The sequence below is a fragment of the Hemitrygon akajei genome, chromosome 5, assembly GCF_048418815.1.
Source record: "Hemitrygon akajei chromosome 5, sHemAka1.3, whole genome shotgun sequence".
NCBI classification, from domain to species: Eukaryota; Metazoa; Chordata; class Chondrichthyes; order Myliobatiformes; family Dasyatidae; genus Hemitrygon; species Hemitrygon akajei.
Genome location: NC_133128.1, coordinates 41,396,806 through 41,413,704, shown reverse-complemented (window position 1 = coordinate 41,413,704; position 16,899 = coordinate 41,396,806). Strand labels below are relative to the sequence as shown.

General features: G+C 63.9%; 1 long non-coding RNA gene across 1 annotated transcript in view; it reads left to right on the top strand.

Moving 5' to 3' along the window:
- The first annotated feature begins 3,126 nt into the window (after window positions 1-3,126).
- The window catches only part of LOC140727297 (uncharacterized), a 25,733-nt gene continuing 11,960 nt past the window's right edge, over window positions 3,127-16,899 (top strand). The window contains exon 1 of the long non-coding RNA XR_012098817.1: window positions 3,127-3,332. This is a non-coding gene — a long non-coding RNA (uncharacterized lncRNA). The remainder of the gene's footprint in view (window positions 3,333-16,899) is intronic.

Here is a 16,899-nt window from a genome sequence, read left to right as displayed (position 1 = left end):
TTTTGTTACCGTTTCTCCACTGCACAGATGAATACCACGCAGGTGTTCCTACATCACTGATCTGCTGTGTGCCATCTGTTTTCATTGGCAATAAAAAGGTCATGTATGCCTTCAGATTAGTAAAGGGAATAGAAGGATTAATTGACCATTCATCATATTGATTGTCTGCTGTCATTGACGCAGATGCTTACCTGTGCAAGAACCTCCACTGACAGCCCAAGCAGAACTAATCATGTAAAGCACTTGAGATGTTTTGACCATTTAGCTGCCTGATTAATTGAAGACTATTTAATGAGAACATGTAGAGAAAGGTTTTTCACACTTATCATATTTATGAAATAGAGTGTTCTCCAGCACTGAATCTTATCTAAAAGAAGGCTTGAATTGCAAATACTGACATTTTTGTTGCATTCATACTGTCAGTAAGGAGTTCGTACATTCTCCCCATGACCACATGGGTTTCCTCCAGGTGCTCTGGTTTCCTCCCACAAATATATGTTCCAAAAACATATGGGTTGTAGGACTGGGAACACGGGCAGCTCTGAGAACACCCTCAGATTGCGCTGGCTGTTGTTGCAAATGACACATTTCACTGTATGTTTTGAATTTGATGTGACAAATGAAGTTAATCTTTAATCTTAAGAAGAGGAAAAGAACAAATTCCTATAGTTGATAATGAGTTGTACAGATCCCAGTGATTTCCTTTGGTACTTTTTTAACTCCAGTGTATTTCCATAAGACCACAAGACATAGGAGCAGAATTATGCCATTTGGCCCATCGAGTCTGCTCTGCCATTCAATCATGGCTGATCTTTTTATCCCTGTCCTCGGCTCCTCTCCCCAGCCTCATCCCCATAACATTTGATACAGTGGCCAATCAAGAACCTATCATTCTCTGTCTTAAATACACCCAATTACCCGGCCTCCACAGCTGCCTGTGGGAACAAATTCCACAAATTCAACACCCTGTGGGTAAAGAAATTTCTCCGCATCTCTATCTTAAATGGACTCCCCTCCATCCTGAGACTTTGCCCTCTTGTCCTAGACTCTTCCCCCCCACCCCACCCCCCCCATGGGGAACATCCTTTCCACCTCTACTCTGTCTAGGCCTTTTAACGTTCAAAAGATTTCAGTGAGATTCTCCCTCATCCTCCTAAATCCCAGCGAGTACAGGTCCAGAGCCATCAAATGTTCCTCATATGATAACCCTTTCATTCCTGGAATCATCCTTGTGAACCTCTGGATCCTCTCCAGTGCCAGCACATCTTTTCTTGGATAAGGAGCCCAATTTTGAGTAACTAAGAAGTAGCAAACAGATTGCTTCATGGTCATCGGAAGCAGAAAGCTTTCTGTTTACATAACTCAGCAGAACATAGGAGCCCCTGCAAGGAAAATGAAAGTAAATGCAGATACAGAAAGACATTCAGCCCTGCCAGCTCACTGATGGGTGGGAAATGCGAGCTGGAGGGGCCTCCCCATACCAGGTCAGGCATTGCCAGTACAGTACTATCCTTTCCTAATAGTGACCTCATTTCACATGGGTACTGTGAAGTTTGAGTTGTCGGGCACTAAGGCTGAGGAATGTAACCAAATTCCTCTTCCTTATCCACAAAGGACCAATAAACGACATGTAAGTGCTGTTTTGTGGTTGAGTGCATGTCTGTGTATCTGCAATAGAGTAGGGGAAGAATGACTCAGCTTTACCTCATCACTCTCCCCCGGCTTCACGCACCTCAGCCCAAGCTCCTGACTCTTCTCCCCTTGTCTTGGATATGGTGAGAAGGTAGGAGATTGGGACTGAGAGTGAAAATGGATCGGCCTTGATAAAATGGTGGAGCAGGCTCAATGGGCCAAATGGCCTAATTCTGCTCCTATATCTTATGGTCTCCTCACATCCAACCAAAAGAAAAACTGTTCAGAACAACCAGTTCAAACCAAACGTCCGTGTTTAGGCTATCCACTCATCAGGTGTAGGGTGAAGGAAGTTGTACTACTGGGAAGATTCAGGGGGTTCCGTGAGATAATTTTAAATTACATAGAGTCATGGGATTCAGGAATTGTACAGCATAGACACAGGCCCTTCTACCCACTATGCCAATGCTGACCATTGGGCCTGTTTATAATAATCCCTGTTGACTGCATTAATTCCATCTCCATCTACAGCCTGCTCATTCAGTTAGCTGTCAAGATGATTGTGCTGTTCCTATCTCCACCACCTTCTCTTCAGTTTATTCTAGATATCAACTACTCTTTGTGTAAAGAATCTCACTTAATCACTTAAACCCATGCCTTCTGGTTTTAGACAGCCTTACCGTGATCTGTCTTCTGGAGACCTGTCATAACGTTACGTAGCTCTATCCTGTCACCTCCTAGCTTCCTCAGCATCAGGAAAATCAGGTCTGGATTGTTCAATCTCTTCTGATAACTCAAGCCCTCCAACCCAGGGAACATCCTTGCGAATTATTTTCTTTCACCCCCTCGCGCTTAATCACACCCTTTCTATAGTGTGCCGCGCAGGACTGCGCACAGTACTGCGAGTGAGGCCTAACCAATACTTTGTACAATGCTAACACCACATTCGAACATTTATAGTCGGTGCCTTGGCCAATGAAGACCGATATGCCAAATGCCTTCCCTCCCACCCTGTCTATCTGTGACACCACTTTCACGGAACTACCTACCTGCACCCCGTGGTCTCCCTGTCCAGCAACAATCCCCAGGGTTCTGTCGTCCCGACCTGGTATAACTTCCCAAAATGTATCGCTTCGGACCCGTCTGAGTTAAATTAACCTGCCATTTACTTGCTCACGTTCCCAGTTAATCTAGATTTCATTGTCGCCTTGGTTAAGCCTTCACTGTCCAGTGTACCACCAATTTTATTGACATCCGCAAACTTACTCATCACGATACCCCACATCGATATTGGTTTATTAGTGAAAAGCCTGCCTTCCATCCTGTTCAGACAGATGCAGTGATTACACAGTTCAAACTAAGTAGAACAATAACAGAACACAGAATACTGTGCAACAGCTACAGAGAAAGTGTACACAAGATGCAGGATCACAACGAGGTAAGTTTTGAGGTCAAGAGTCCATCTTGACCAAGTCATTCTCTCATCTCGATGACAAGCCGCAGAGGGAGCAGCGCCGATCCGTGTAGCACTTCTCCGCTGCAGCCCGTTACTCCAACACCATACTGTCTTCATAACACCTCCGACCTAAACATCGAAGAAGATTGGTATTCCGCTGTCGGTGAACAACGTGACAAGCCTGCAATTAACGTTTTAATCGCGCGGTTAACTACATTTATTTTTTGATCGCTGAACCGACAAGGTGTGTGACAAAGATGACTTTACTGTCATTTTACGTGTTTTACCCACTACTCCACCTACTGTGCGTAGTGTGATGTTGCCTTTCCATTTCCTCCCGCCGTTTGTTAAAGAGCCTGCAGCTCCTCACTCTCTGCAGCTGACCACTGACTTGACCCACCCCCCCACGCCCACCCCCACCCCGACCACTTTACTGTCAAGCCAGCACCCCCCCCACCCCCCCACCCCCACCCCGACCATTTACTGTCAAGCCAGCACCCCCCCACCCCCACCCCCCACCCCGACCACTTTACTGTCAAACCAGCACCCCCCCCACCCCCACACCCCCACCCCCACCCCGACCACTTTACTGTCAAGCCAGCACCACCCCCACCCCCACCCCCACCCCCACCCCGACCACTTTACTGTCAAGCCAGCACCCCCCCACCCCCACCCCCCACCCCGACCACTTTACTGTCAAACCAGCACCCCCCCACCCCCACCCCCACCCCCACCCCGACCACTTTACTGTCAAGCCAGCACCACCCCCCACCCCCACCCCCACCCCCACCCCGACCACTTTACTGTCAAGCCAGCACCACCCCCCACCCCCACCCCCACCCCCACCCCGACCACTTTACTGTCAAGCCAGCACCCCCCCCACCCCCACCCCGACCACTTTACTGTCAAGCCGAGCACCCCCCCACCCCCACCCCCACCCCGACCACTTTACTGTCAAGCCAGCACCCCCCCCCACCCCCACCCCCACCCCCACCCCCACCCCGACCACTTTACTGTCAAACCAGCACCCCCCCACCCCCACCCCCACCCCCACCCCCACCCCGACCACTTTACTGTCAAGCCAGCACCCCCCCCACCCCCACCCCCACCCCGACCACTTTACTGTCAAACCAGCACCCCCCCCACACCCACCCCCACACCGACCACTTTACTGTCAAACCAGCACCCCCCCACCCCCACCCCCACCCCCGACCACTTTACTGTCAAACCAGCACCCCCCCACCCCCACCCCCACACCGACCACTTACTGTCAAGCCAGCACCCCCACCCCCACCCCCCCCCACCCCGACCACTTTACTGTCAAGCCAGCACCCCCCACCCCCACCCCCACCCCCACCCCGACCACTTTACTGTCAAGCCAGTACCCCCCCACCCCCACCCCCACCCCGACCACTTTACTGTCAAACCAGCACCCCCCCACCCCCACCCCCACACCGACCACTTTACTGTCAAACCAGCACCCCCCCCCACCCCCACCCCCACCCCGACCACTTTACTGTCAAACCAGCACCCCCCCACCCCCACCCCCCACCCCGACCACTTTACTGTCAAGCCAGCACCCCCCCACCCCCACCCCACCCCGACCACTTTACCGTCAAGCCAGCACCCCCCCCCCACCCCCACCCCGACCACTTTACTGTCAAGCCAGCACCCCCCCACCCCCACCCCCACCCCGACCACTTTACTGTCAAGCCAGCACCCCCCCCACCCCCACCCCCCACACCCGACCACTTTACTGTCAAGCCAGCACCCCCCCCACCCACCCCCACCCCCACCCCCACCCCGACCACTTTACCGTCAAGCCAGCACCACCCCACCCCCACCCCGACCACTTTACTGTCAAGCCAGCACCCCCCACCCCCACCCCCACCCCGACCACTTTACTGTCAAACCAGCACCCCCCCACCCCCACCCCCACCCCGACCACTTTACTGTCAAACCAGCACCCCCCCACCCCCCACCCCCACCCCGACCACTTTACTGTCAAACCAGCACCCCCCCACCCCCACCCCCACCCCGACCACTTTACTGTCAAGCCAGCACCCCCCACCCCACCCCCACCCCGACCACTTTACCGTCAAGCCAGCACCCCCCCACCCCCACCCCCACCCCGACCACTTTACTGTCAAACCAGCACCCCCCCACCCCACCACCCCACCCCGACCACTTTACTGTCAAGCCAGCACCCCCCACCCCCACCCCCCCACACCGACCACTTTACTGTCAAACCAGCACCCCCCCACCCCCACCCCCACCCCGACCACTTTACTGTCAAACCAGCACCCCCCCCACCCCCACCCCCACCCCCGACCACTTTACTGTCAAGCCAGCACCCCCCCCACCCCCACCCCCACCCCGACCACTTTACCGTCAAGCCAGCACCCCCCACCCCCACCCCCACCCCCACCCCGACCACTTTACTGTCAAGCCAGCACCCCCCCACCCCCACCCCCGACCACTTTACTGTCAAGCCAGCACCCCCCCCACCCCCACCCCCACACCGACCAACTTTACTGTCAAGCCAGCACCACCCCACCCCCACCCCCACCCCCACCCCCACCCCGACCACTTTACCGTCAAGCCAGCACCACCCCACCCCCACCCCGACCACTTACTGTCAAGCCAGCACCCCCCACCCCCCACCCCCACCCCGACCACTTTACCGTCAAGCCAGCACCCCCCCACCCCCACCCCCACCCCGACCACTTTACCGTCAAGCCAGCACCCCCCCACCCCCACCCGCACCCCGACCACTTTACTGTCAAGCCAGCACCCCCCCACCCCCCACCCCCACCCACACCCCGACCACGTTACTGTCAAGCCAGCACCCCCCACCCCCACCCCCACCCCGACCCACTTTACTGTCAAGCCAGCACCCCCACCCCCACCCCCCACCCCGACCACTTTACTGTCAAGCCAGCACCCCCCACCCCCACCCCCACCCCGACCACTTTACTGTCAAGCCAGCACCCCCACCCCCACCCCCACCCCGACCACTTTACTGTCAAGCCAGCACCCCCCCACCCCCACCCCCACCCCCACCCCGACCACTTTACTGTCAAGCCAGCACCCCCCCACCCACCCCGACCACATTACTGTCAAGCCAGCACCACCCCACCCCCACCCCCACCCCGACCACTTTACTGTCAAGCCAGCACCCCCCCACCCCCACCCCCCACCCCGACCACTTTACTGTCAATCCAGCACCCCCCCACCCCGACCACTTTACTGTCAAGCCAGCACCCCCCCACCCCCACCCCCACCCCGACCACTTTACTGTCAAGCCAGCACCCCCCCACCCCCCACCCCCACCCCCAACCACTTTACTGTCAAACCAGCACCCCCCACCCCCACCCCCACCCCGACCACTTTACTGTCAATCCAGCACCCCCCCCACCCCGACCACTTTACTGTCAAGCCAGCACCCCCCCCCACCCCCACCCCCACCCCGACCACTTTACTGTCAAGCCAGCACCCCCCCACCCCCACCCCCCACCCCGACCACTTTACTGTCAAGCCAGCACCCCCCCACCCCCACCCCCACCCCAACCACTTTACTGTCAAACCAGCACCCCCCACCCCCACCCCCACCCCGACCACTTTACTGTCAATCCAGCACCCCCCCCACCCCGACCACTTTACTGTCAAGCCAGCACCCCCCCACCCCCACCCCCACCCCGACCACTTTACTGTCAAGCCAGCACCCCCCCACCCCCCACCCCCACCCCCACCCCCGACCACTTTACTGTCAAACCAGCCCCCCCCCCACCCCCACCCCCACCCCGACCACTTTACTGTCAAGCCAGCACCCCCCCCACCCCGACCACTTTACTGTCAATCCAGCACCCCCCCCACCCCCACCCCCCACCCCGACCACTTTACTGTCAAGCCAGCACCCCCCCACCCCCACCCGCACCCCCACCCCGACCACTTTACTGTCAATCCAGCACCCCCCCCACCCCCCACCCCCCACCCCGACCACTTTACTGTCAAGCCAGCACCCCCCCCACCCCCACCCCCCACCCCGACCACTTTACTGTCAAGCCAGCACCCCCCCCACCCCGACCACTTTACTGTCAATCCAGCACCCCCCCACCCCCACCCCCCACCCCGACCACTTTACTGTCAAGCCAGCACCCCCCCACCCCCACCCCCACCCCGACCACTTTACTGTCAAGCCAGCACCCCCCCACCCCACCCGCACCCCGACCACTTTACTGTCAAGCCAGCCCCCCCCCACCCCCACCCCGACCACTTTACCGTCAAGCCAGCCCCCCCCCACCCCCACCCCGACCACTTTACCGTCAAGCCAGCCCCCCCCACCCCCACCCCCACCCGCACCCCGACCACTTTACTGTCAAGCCAGCCCCCCCCCACCCCCACCCCGACCACTTTACCGTCAAGCCAGCCCCCCCCCACCCCCACCCCCACCCCCACCCCGACCACTTTACTGTCAAGCCAGCACACCCCCCCACCCCCACCCCCACCCCCACCCCGACCACTTTACCGTCAAGCCAGCACCCCCCCCACCCCCACCCCCACACCGACCACTTTACTGTCAAGCCAGCACCACCCCACCCCCACCCCCCCACCCCGACCACTTTACCGTCAAGCCAGCACCACCCCACCCCCACCCCCACCCCCACCCCCCACCCCCGACCACTTTACTGTCAAGCCAGCACCCCCCCACCCCCACCCCCCACCCCGACCACTTTACTGTCAAGCCAGCACCCCCCCACACCCCCCCACCCCCACCCCGACCACTTTACCGTCAAGCCAGCACCCCCCCACCCCCACCCCGCACCCCGACCACTTTACTGTCAAGCCAGCACCCCCCCCCACCCCCACCCCCACCCCCACCCCGACCACTTTACTGTCAAGCCAGCACCCCCCCACCCCCACCCCCACCCCGACCACTTTACTGTCAAACCAGCACCCCCCCCCACCCCCACCCCCACCCCGACCACTTTACTGTCAAACCAGCACCCCCCCACCCCCACCCCCACCCCCACCCCGACCACTTTACTGTCAAGCCAGCACCACCCCCCACCCCCACCCCCACCCCCACCCCGACCACTTTACTGTCAAGCCAGCACCACCCCCCCCCACCCCCACCGCCCCACCCCCACCCCGACCACTTTACTGTCAAGCCAGCACCCCCCCCCACCCCCACCCCCACCCCGACCACTTTACTGTCAAGCCAGCACCCCCCCCACCCCACCCCCACCCCCACCCCGACCACTTTACTGTCAAGCCAGCACCCCCACCCCCCACCCCCCACACCGACCACTTTACTGTCAAGCCAGCACCCCCCCCCCCACCCCCACCCCCACCCCGACCACTTTACTGTCAAGCCAGCACCCCCCCCACCCCACCCCGACCACTTTACTGTCAAGCCAGCACCCCCCCACCCCCACCCCCACCCCGACCACTTTACTGTCAAGCCAGCACCCCCCCCACCCCCACCCCCACCCCGACCACTTTACTGTCAAGCCAGCACCCCCCACACCCCCACGCCCACCCCGACCACTTTACTGTCAAGCCAGCACCCCCCCACCCCGACCACTTTACTGTCAAGCCAGCACCCCCACCCCCCCACCCCACCCCGACCACTTTACTGTCAAGCCAGCACCCCCCCACCCCCACCCCCACCCCGACCACTTTACTGTCAAACCAGCACCCCCCCCACCCCCCACCCCCCACCCCGACCACTTTACTGTCAAGCCAGCACCCCCCCACCCCCCACCCCCACCCCCGACCACTTTACTGTCAAGCCAGCACCCCCACCCCCCCACCCCACCCCCACCCCGACCACTTTACTGTCAAGCCAGCACCCCCCCCCACCCCCACCCCCACCCCCGACCACTTTACTGTCAAGCCAGCACCCCCCCCCACCCCCCCCACCCCGACCACTTTACTGTCAAGCCAGCACCCCCCCACCCCCACCCCCACCCCGACCACTTTACTGTCAATCCAGCACCCCCCCCACCCCGACCACTTTACTGTCAAGCCAGCACCCCCCCACCCCCACCCCCACCCCCACCCCGACCACTTTACTGTCAAGCCAGCACAACCCCCACCCCCCACCCCCACCCCCCACCCCGACCACTTTACTGTCAATCCAGCACCCCCCCACCCCGACCACTTTACTGTCAAGCCAGCACCCACCCCACCCCCACCCCCACCCCGACCACTTTACTGTCAAACCAGCACCCCCCCCCACCCCCACCCCGACCCCCCACCCCCACCCCCCCGACCACTTTACTGTCAAGCCAGCACCCCCCCCACCCCCACCCCCACCCCGACCACTTTACTGTCAAACCAGCACCCCCCACCCCCCACCCCGACCACTTTACTGTCAATCCAGCACCCCCCCACCCCACCCCGACCACTTTACTGTCAATCCAGCACCCCCCCCACCCCGACCACTTTACTGTCAATCCAGCACCCCCCCCACCCCGACCACTTTACTGTCAAGCCAGCACCCCCCCACACCCCCCACCCCCACCCCCGACCACTTTACCGTCAAGCCAGCACCCCCCCACCCCCACCCGCACCCCGACCACTTTACCGTCAAGCCAGCCCCCCCCCACCCCCACCCCCACCCCCACCCCGACCACTTTACTGTCAAGCCAGCACCACCCCCCACCCCCACCCCCACCCCCACCCCGACCACTTTACCGTCAAGCCAGCACCACCCCACCCCCACCCCCACCCCCGACCACTTTACTGTCAAGCCAGCACCCCCCCACCCCCACCCCCACCCCGACCACTTTACCGTCAAGCCAGCACCACCCCACCCCCACCCCCACCCCCACCCCGACCACTTTACCGTCAAGCCAGCACCACCCCACCCCCACCCCCACCCCGACCACTTTACTGTCAAGCCAGCACCCCCCCACCCCCACCCCCACCCCGACCACTTTACCGTCAAGCCAGCACCACCCCACCCCCACCCCCACCCCCACCCCCACCCCGACCACTTTACTGTCAAGCCAGCACCCCCCCACCCCCACCCCCCACCCCGACCACTTTACTGTCAAGCCAGCACCCCCCCCACACCCCCACCCCCACCCCCGACCACTTTACCGTCAAGCCAGCACCCCCCCACCCCCACCCGCACCCCGACCACTTTACTGTCAAGCCAGCACCCCCCCACCCCACCCCCACCCCCACCCCGACCACTTTACTGTCAAGCCAGCACCCCCCACCCCCCACCCCGACCACTTTACTGTCAAGCCAGCACCCCCCACCCCCCACCCCCACCCCGACCACTTTACTGTCAAGCCAGCACCCCCCACCCCCACCCCCACCCCGACCACTTTACTGTCAAGCCAGCACCCCCACCCCCACCCCCCACCCCCGACCACTTTACTGTCAAGCCAGCACCCCCCCACCCCCACCCCCACCCCCACCCCGACCACTTTACTGTCAAGCCAGCACCCCCCCACCCCACCCCGACCACTTTACTGTCAAGCCAGCACCCCCCCACCCCCACCCCCACCCCGACCACTTTACTGTCAAGCCAGCACCCCCCCCCCCACCCCCACCCCCACCCCGACCACTTTACTGTCAAGCCAGCACCCCCCCCACCCCCACCCCCACCCCGACCACTTTACTGTCAAGCCAGCACCCCCACACCCCCACGCCCACCCCGACCACTTACTGTCAAGCAGCACCCCCCCACCCCCACCCCGACCCCACCCCGACCACTTTACTGTCAAGCCAGCACCCCCACCCCCCCCACGCCCACCCCGACCACTTTACTGTCAAGCCAGCACCCCCCCACCCCCACCCCCACCCCGACCACTTTACTGTCAAGCCAGCACCCCCCCCCACCCCCCCACCCCCACCCCCGACCACTTTACTGTCAAGCCAGCACCCCCACACCCCCACGCCCCACCCCCGACCACTTTACTGTCAAGCCAGCACCCCCCCACCCCCACCCCGACCCCCACCCCGACCACTTTACTGTCAAGCCAGCACCCCCACCCCCCCCACCGCCCCACACCCGACCACTTACTGTCAAGCCAGCACCCCCCCACACCCCCACCCCCACCCCCACCCCCGACCACTTTACTGTCAAGCCAGCACCCCCACCCCCCCACCCCCACCCCGACCACTTTACTGTCAAGCCAGCACCCCCCCACCCCCACCCCCACCCCGACCACTTTACTGTCAAACCAGCACCCCCCCACCCCCACCCCCACCCCGACCACTTTACTGTCAAGCCAGCACCCCCCACCCCCACCCCCACCCCGACCACTTTACTGTCAAGCCAGCACACCCCACCCCCCCCACCCCACCCCAACCACTTTACTGTCAAGCCAGCACCCCCACCCCCCCACCCCCACCCCGACCACTTTACTGTCAATCCAGCACCCCCCCACCCCCGACCACTTTACTGTCAAGCCAGCACCCCCCCACCCCCACCCCCGACCACTTTACTGTCAAGCCAGCACCCCCCCACCCCCACCCCCACCCCGACCACTTTACTGTCAAGCCAGCACACCCCCACCCCCACCCCCCACCCCCACCCCGACCACTTTACTGTCAATCCAGCACCCCCCACCCGACCACTTTACTGTCAAGCCAGCCACCCCCCCCACCCCCACCCCCACCCCGACCACTTTACTGTCAAGCCAGCACCACCCCACCCCCACCCCCACCCCGACCACTTTACTGTCAAGCCAGCACCACCCCACCCCCACCCCCACCCCGACCACTTTACTGTCAAGCCAGCACCCCCCCCACCCCCGACCACTTTACTGTCAAGCCAGCACCCCCCCCCACCCCCACCCCCACCCCCACCCCCACCCGACCACTTTACTGTCAAGCAGCACCCCCCCACCCCGACCACTTTACTGTCAAGCCAGCACCCCCCCACCCCCACCCCCCACCCCCACCCGACCCACTTTACTGTCAAACCAGCACCCCCCACCCCCACCCCCACCCCGACCACTTTACTGTCAAGCCAGCACCCCCCCACCCCCACCCCGACCCCCACCCCGACCCACCTTTAACTGTCAATCCAGCACCCCCACACCCCCACCCCCACCCCCACCCCCACCCCGACCACTTTACTGTCAAGCCAGCACCCCCCCCACCCCGACCACTTTACTGTCAAGCCAGCACCCCCCCACCCCCACCCCGACCACTTTACTGTCAAGCCAGCACCACCCCACCCCCACCCCCACCCCGACCACTTTACTGTCAAGCCAGCACCACCCCACCCCCACCCCCCACCCCGACCACTTTACTGTCAAGCCAGCACCACCCCCACCCCCACCCCCACCCCGACCACTTTACTGTCAAACCAGCACCCCCCCACCCCCACCCCCACCCCGACCACTTTACTGTCAAGCCAGCACCACCCCACCCCCCACCCCCCCCACCCCGACCACTTTACTGGTCAAACCAGCACCCCCCCACCCCCACCCCCACCCGCACCCCGACCACTTTACTGTCAAGCCAGCACCCCCCCCACCCCCACCCCCACCCCGACCACTTTACTGTCAAACCAGCACCCCCCCCACCCCCACCCCCACCCCGACCACTTTACTGTCAAACCACCAGCACCCCCCCCACCCCCACCCCCACCCCGACCACTTTACCGTCAAGCCACCCCCACCCCCACCCCCACCCCCACCCCGACCACTTTACTGTCAAGCCAGCACCCCCCCACCCCCACCCCCACCCCGACCACTTTACTGTCAAGCCAGCACCCCCCCACACCCCCACCCCCACCCCCGACCACTTTACCGTCAAGCCAGCACCCCCCCACCCCCACCCGCACCCCGACCACTTTACCGTCAAGCCAGCCCCCCCCACCCCCACCCCCACCCCGACCCCAACCACTTTACTGTCAAGCCAGCACCCCCCCCACCCCCACCCCCACCCCGACCACTTTACTGTCAAGCCAGCACCCCCCCACCCCCACCCCCACCCCCACCCCGACCACTTTACTGTCAAGCCAGCACCCCCCCCACCCCCACCACCCCACCCCCACCCCGACCACTTTACTGTCAAGCCAGCCCCCACCCCGACCACTTTACTGTCAAGCCAGCACCCCCCCACCCCCCCACCCCCACCCCGACCACTTTACCGTCAAGCCAGCACCACCCCACCCCCACCCCCCACCCCGACCACTTTACTGTCAAGCCAGCACCCCCCACCCCCACCCCCACCCCCACCCCCGACCACTTTACTGTCAAGCCAGCACCCCCCCACCCCCACCCCCACCCCCACCCCCACCCCCACCCCCACCCCGACCACTTTACTGTCAAGCCAGCACACCCCCACCCCCACCCCCACCCCCCACCCCCACCCCCCCCCCACCCCGACCACTTTACTGTCAAGCCAGCACCCCCCCACCCCCACCCCCACCCCCACCCCCACCCCCACCCCCACCCCGACCACTTTACTGTCAAGCCAGCACCCCCCCACCCCCACCCCCCACCCCCACCCCCACCCCCACCCCCACCCCGACCACTTTACTGTCAAGCCAGCACCCCCCACCCCCACCCCCACCCCCCACCCCGACCACTTTACTGTCAATCCAGCACCCCCCCACCCCGACCACTTTACTGTCAAACCAGCACCCCCCCCACCCCCACCCCGACCCCCCACCCCCACCCCGACCACTTTACTGTCAAGCCAGCACCCCCCCCCACCCCCACCCCCACCCCGACCACTTTACTGTCAAACCAGCACCCCCCACCCCCACCCCCACCCCCACCCCGACCACTTTACTGTCAAGCCAGCACCCCCCCACCCCCACCCCCACCCCCGACCACTTTACTGTCAAACCAGCACCCCCCCACCCCCACCCCGACCCCCACCCCCACCCCGACCACTTTACTGTCAAGCCAGCACCCCCCCCACCCCCACCCCCACCCCGACCACTTTACTGTCAAACCAGCACCCCCCCACCCCCCACCCCTCCCCACCCCCACCCCGACCACTTTACTGTCAAGCCAGCACCCCCCCCCACCCCCACCCCCACCCCGACCACTTTACTGTCAAACCAGCACCCCCCCCCACCCCCACCCCCGACCCCCCACCCCCCACCCCGACCACTTTACTGTCAAGCCAGCACCCCCCCACCCCCCACCCCCACCCCGACCACTTTACTGTCAAGCCAGCACCCCCCACCCCCACCCCCACCCCCACCCCGACCACTTTACTGTCAAGCCAGCACCCCCCCACCCCCACCCCCACCCCGACCACTTACTGTCAAACCAGCCCCCCACCCCACCCCCACCCCCACCCCGACCACTTTACTGTCAAACCAGCCCCCCCCCCACCCCCACCCCCACCCCGACCACTTTACTGTCAAGCCAGCACCCCACCCCCACCTCCGACCCCCACCCCCGACCACTTTACTGTCAAGCCAGCACCCCCCCCACCCCCACCCCGACCCCCACCCCGACCACTTTACTGTCAATCCAGCACCCCCCCACCCCCACCCCCACACCCACCCCCACCCGACCACTTTACTGTCAAGCCAGCACCCCCCACCCCCACCACCGACCACTTTACTGTCAAGCCAGCACCCCCCCACCCCCCACCCCCACCCCGACACTTTACTGTCAAGCCAGCACCCCCCGCCCACCCCCACCCCCACCCCCGACCACTTTACTGTCAAGCCAGCACCCCCCCACCCCCCACCCCCCACCCCGACCACTTTACTGTCAAGCCAGCACCCCCCCACCCCCACCCCCACCCCAACCACTTTACTGTCAAGCCAGCACCCCCCCACCCCCACCCCCACCCCGACCACTTTACTGTCAAGCCAGCACCCCCCCCACCCCCACCCCCCACACCCGACCACTTTACTGTCAAGCCAGCACCCCCCACCCCCACCCCCCCACCCCGACCACTTTACTGTCAAGCCAGCACACCCCCACCCCCCACCCCCACCCCCACCACTTTACTGTCAAGCCAGCACCCCCCCCCACCCCCACCCCCCCACCCCCACCCCCACCCCGACCACTTTACTGTCAAGCCAGCACCCCCCCACCCCCCCACCCCCACCCCCACCCGACCACTTTACTGTCAAACCAGCACCCCCCACCCCCACCCCCACCCCGACCACTTTACTGTCAAGCCAGCACCCCCCCACCCCCCAACCCCGACCCCCCACCCCGACCACTTTACTGTCAATCCAGCACCCCCACACCAACCCCCCCCACCCCCACCCCACCCCGACCACTTTACTGTCAAGCCAGCACCCCCCCCACCCCCACCCCGACCACTTTACTGTCAAGCCAGCACCAACCCCACCCCCCCCACCCCCACCCCGACCACTTTACTGTCAAGCCAGCACCCCCCCACCCCCCACCCCGACCCCCACCCCGACCACTTTACTGTCAATCCAGCACCCCCACACCCCCACCCCCCCACCCCCCACCCCGACCACTTTACTGTCAAGCCAGCACCCCCCCCACCCCCACCCCGACCACTTTACTGTCAAGCCAGCACCACCCCACCCCCACCCCCACCCCGACCACTTTACTGTCAAGCCAGCACCCCCTCCACCCCCCACCCCCACACCGACCACTTTACTGTCAAGCCAGCACCCCCACCCCCACCCCCACCCCGACCACTTTACTGTCAAGCCAGCACCCCCCCCCACCCCGCAAGCACCCCCACCCCCCGACCACTTTACTGTCAAGCCAGCACCCCCCCACCCCCACCCCACCCCCACCCCCACCCGACCACTTTACTGTCAAGCCCAGCACCCCCCCCCACCCCCGACCACTTTACTGTCAAGCCAGCACCCCCACCCCCACCCACCCCCACCGACCACTTACTCAACCAGCACCCCCCCCCCCCACCCGACCACTTTACTGTCAAGCCAGCACCCCCCCCCGACCCCCCGACCACTTTACTGTCAATCCAGCACCCCACCCCCCCACCCCCCACCCCCACCCCCACCCCGACCACTTTACTGTCAAGCCAGCACCCCCCACCCCCACCCCACCCCGACCACTTTACTGTCAAGCCCAGCCCACCCCCCACCCCCCACCCCGACCACTTTACTGTCAATCCAGCACCCCCCCACCCACCCCCACCCCCACCCCCACCCCCACCCCCGACCACTTTACTGTCAAGCCAGCACCCCCCACCCCCACCCCCCCGACCCTACGTCACCCCGCACCCCCACCCCACCCCGACCACTTTACTGTCAAGGCCAGCACCCCCCCCACCCCCACCCCCACCCCGACCACTTTACTGTCAAGCCAGCACCCCCCCCACCCCCACCCCCACCCCGACCACTTTACTGTCAAGCCAGCACCCCCCCCCTCACCCCCACCCCCACCCCGACCACTTTACTGTCAAGCCAGCCAGCCCCCCCCACCCCCACCCCCACCCCACCCCGACCACTTACTGTCAAACCAGCACCCCCCCCCCCCCCACCCCCCACACCCCGACCACTTTACCTGTCAAGCCAGCCCCACCCCCCCACCCCCACCCCCCACCCCCGACCACTTTTACCGTCAAGCCAACCCCACCCCCACCCCCACCCCCCACCCCGACCACTTTACTGTCAAGCCAGCACCCCCCACCCCACCCCCACCCCGACCACTTAAACTTGTCAAGCCACACCCCCCACCCCCACCCCCACCCCCCACCACTTTTACCGTCAAGCCCCCCCCCCCCCCCCCCCCCCACCCCCCCACCCCACCCCACCCCCACCACCGGACCACTTTACTGTCAAAGCCAGCACCCCCCCCACCCCCACCCCCACCTCCCGACCACATTTACTGTCAAACCAGCAACCCCCC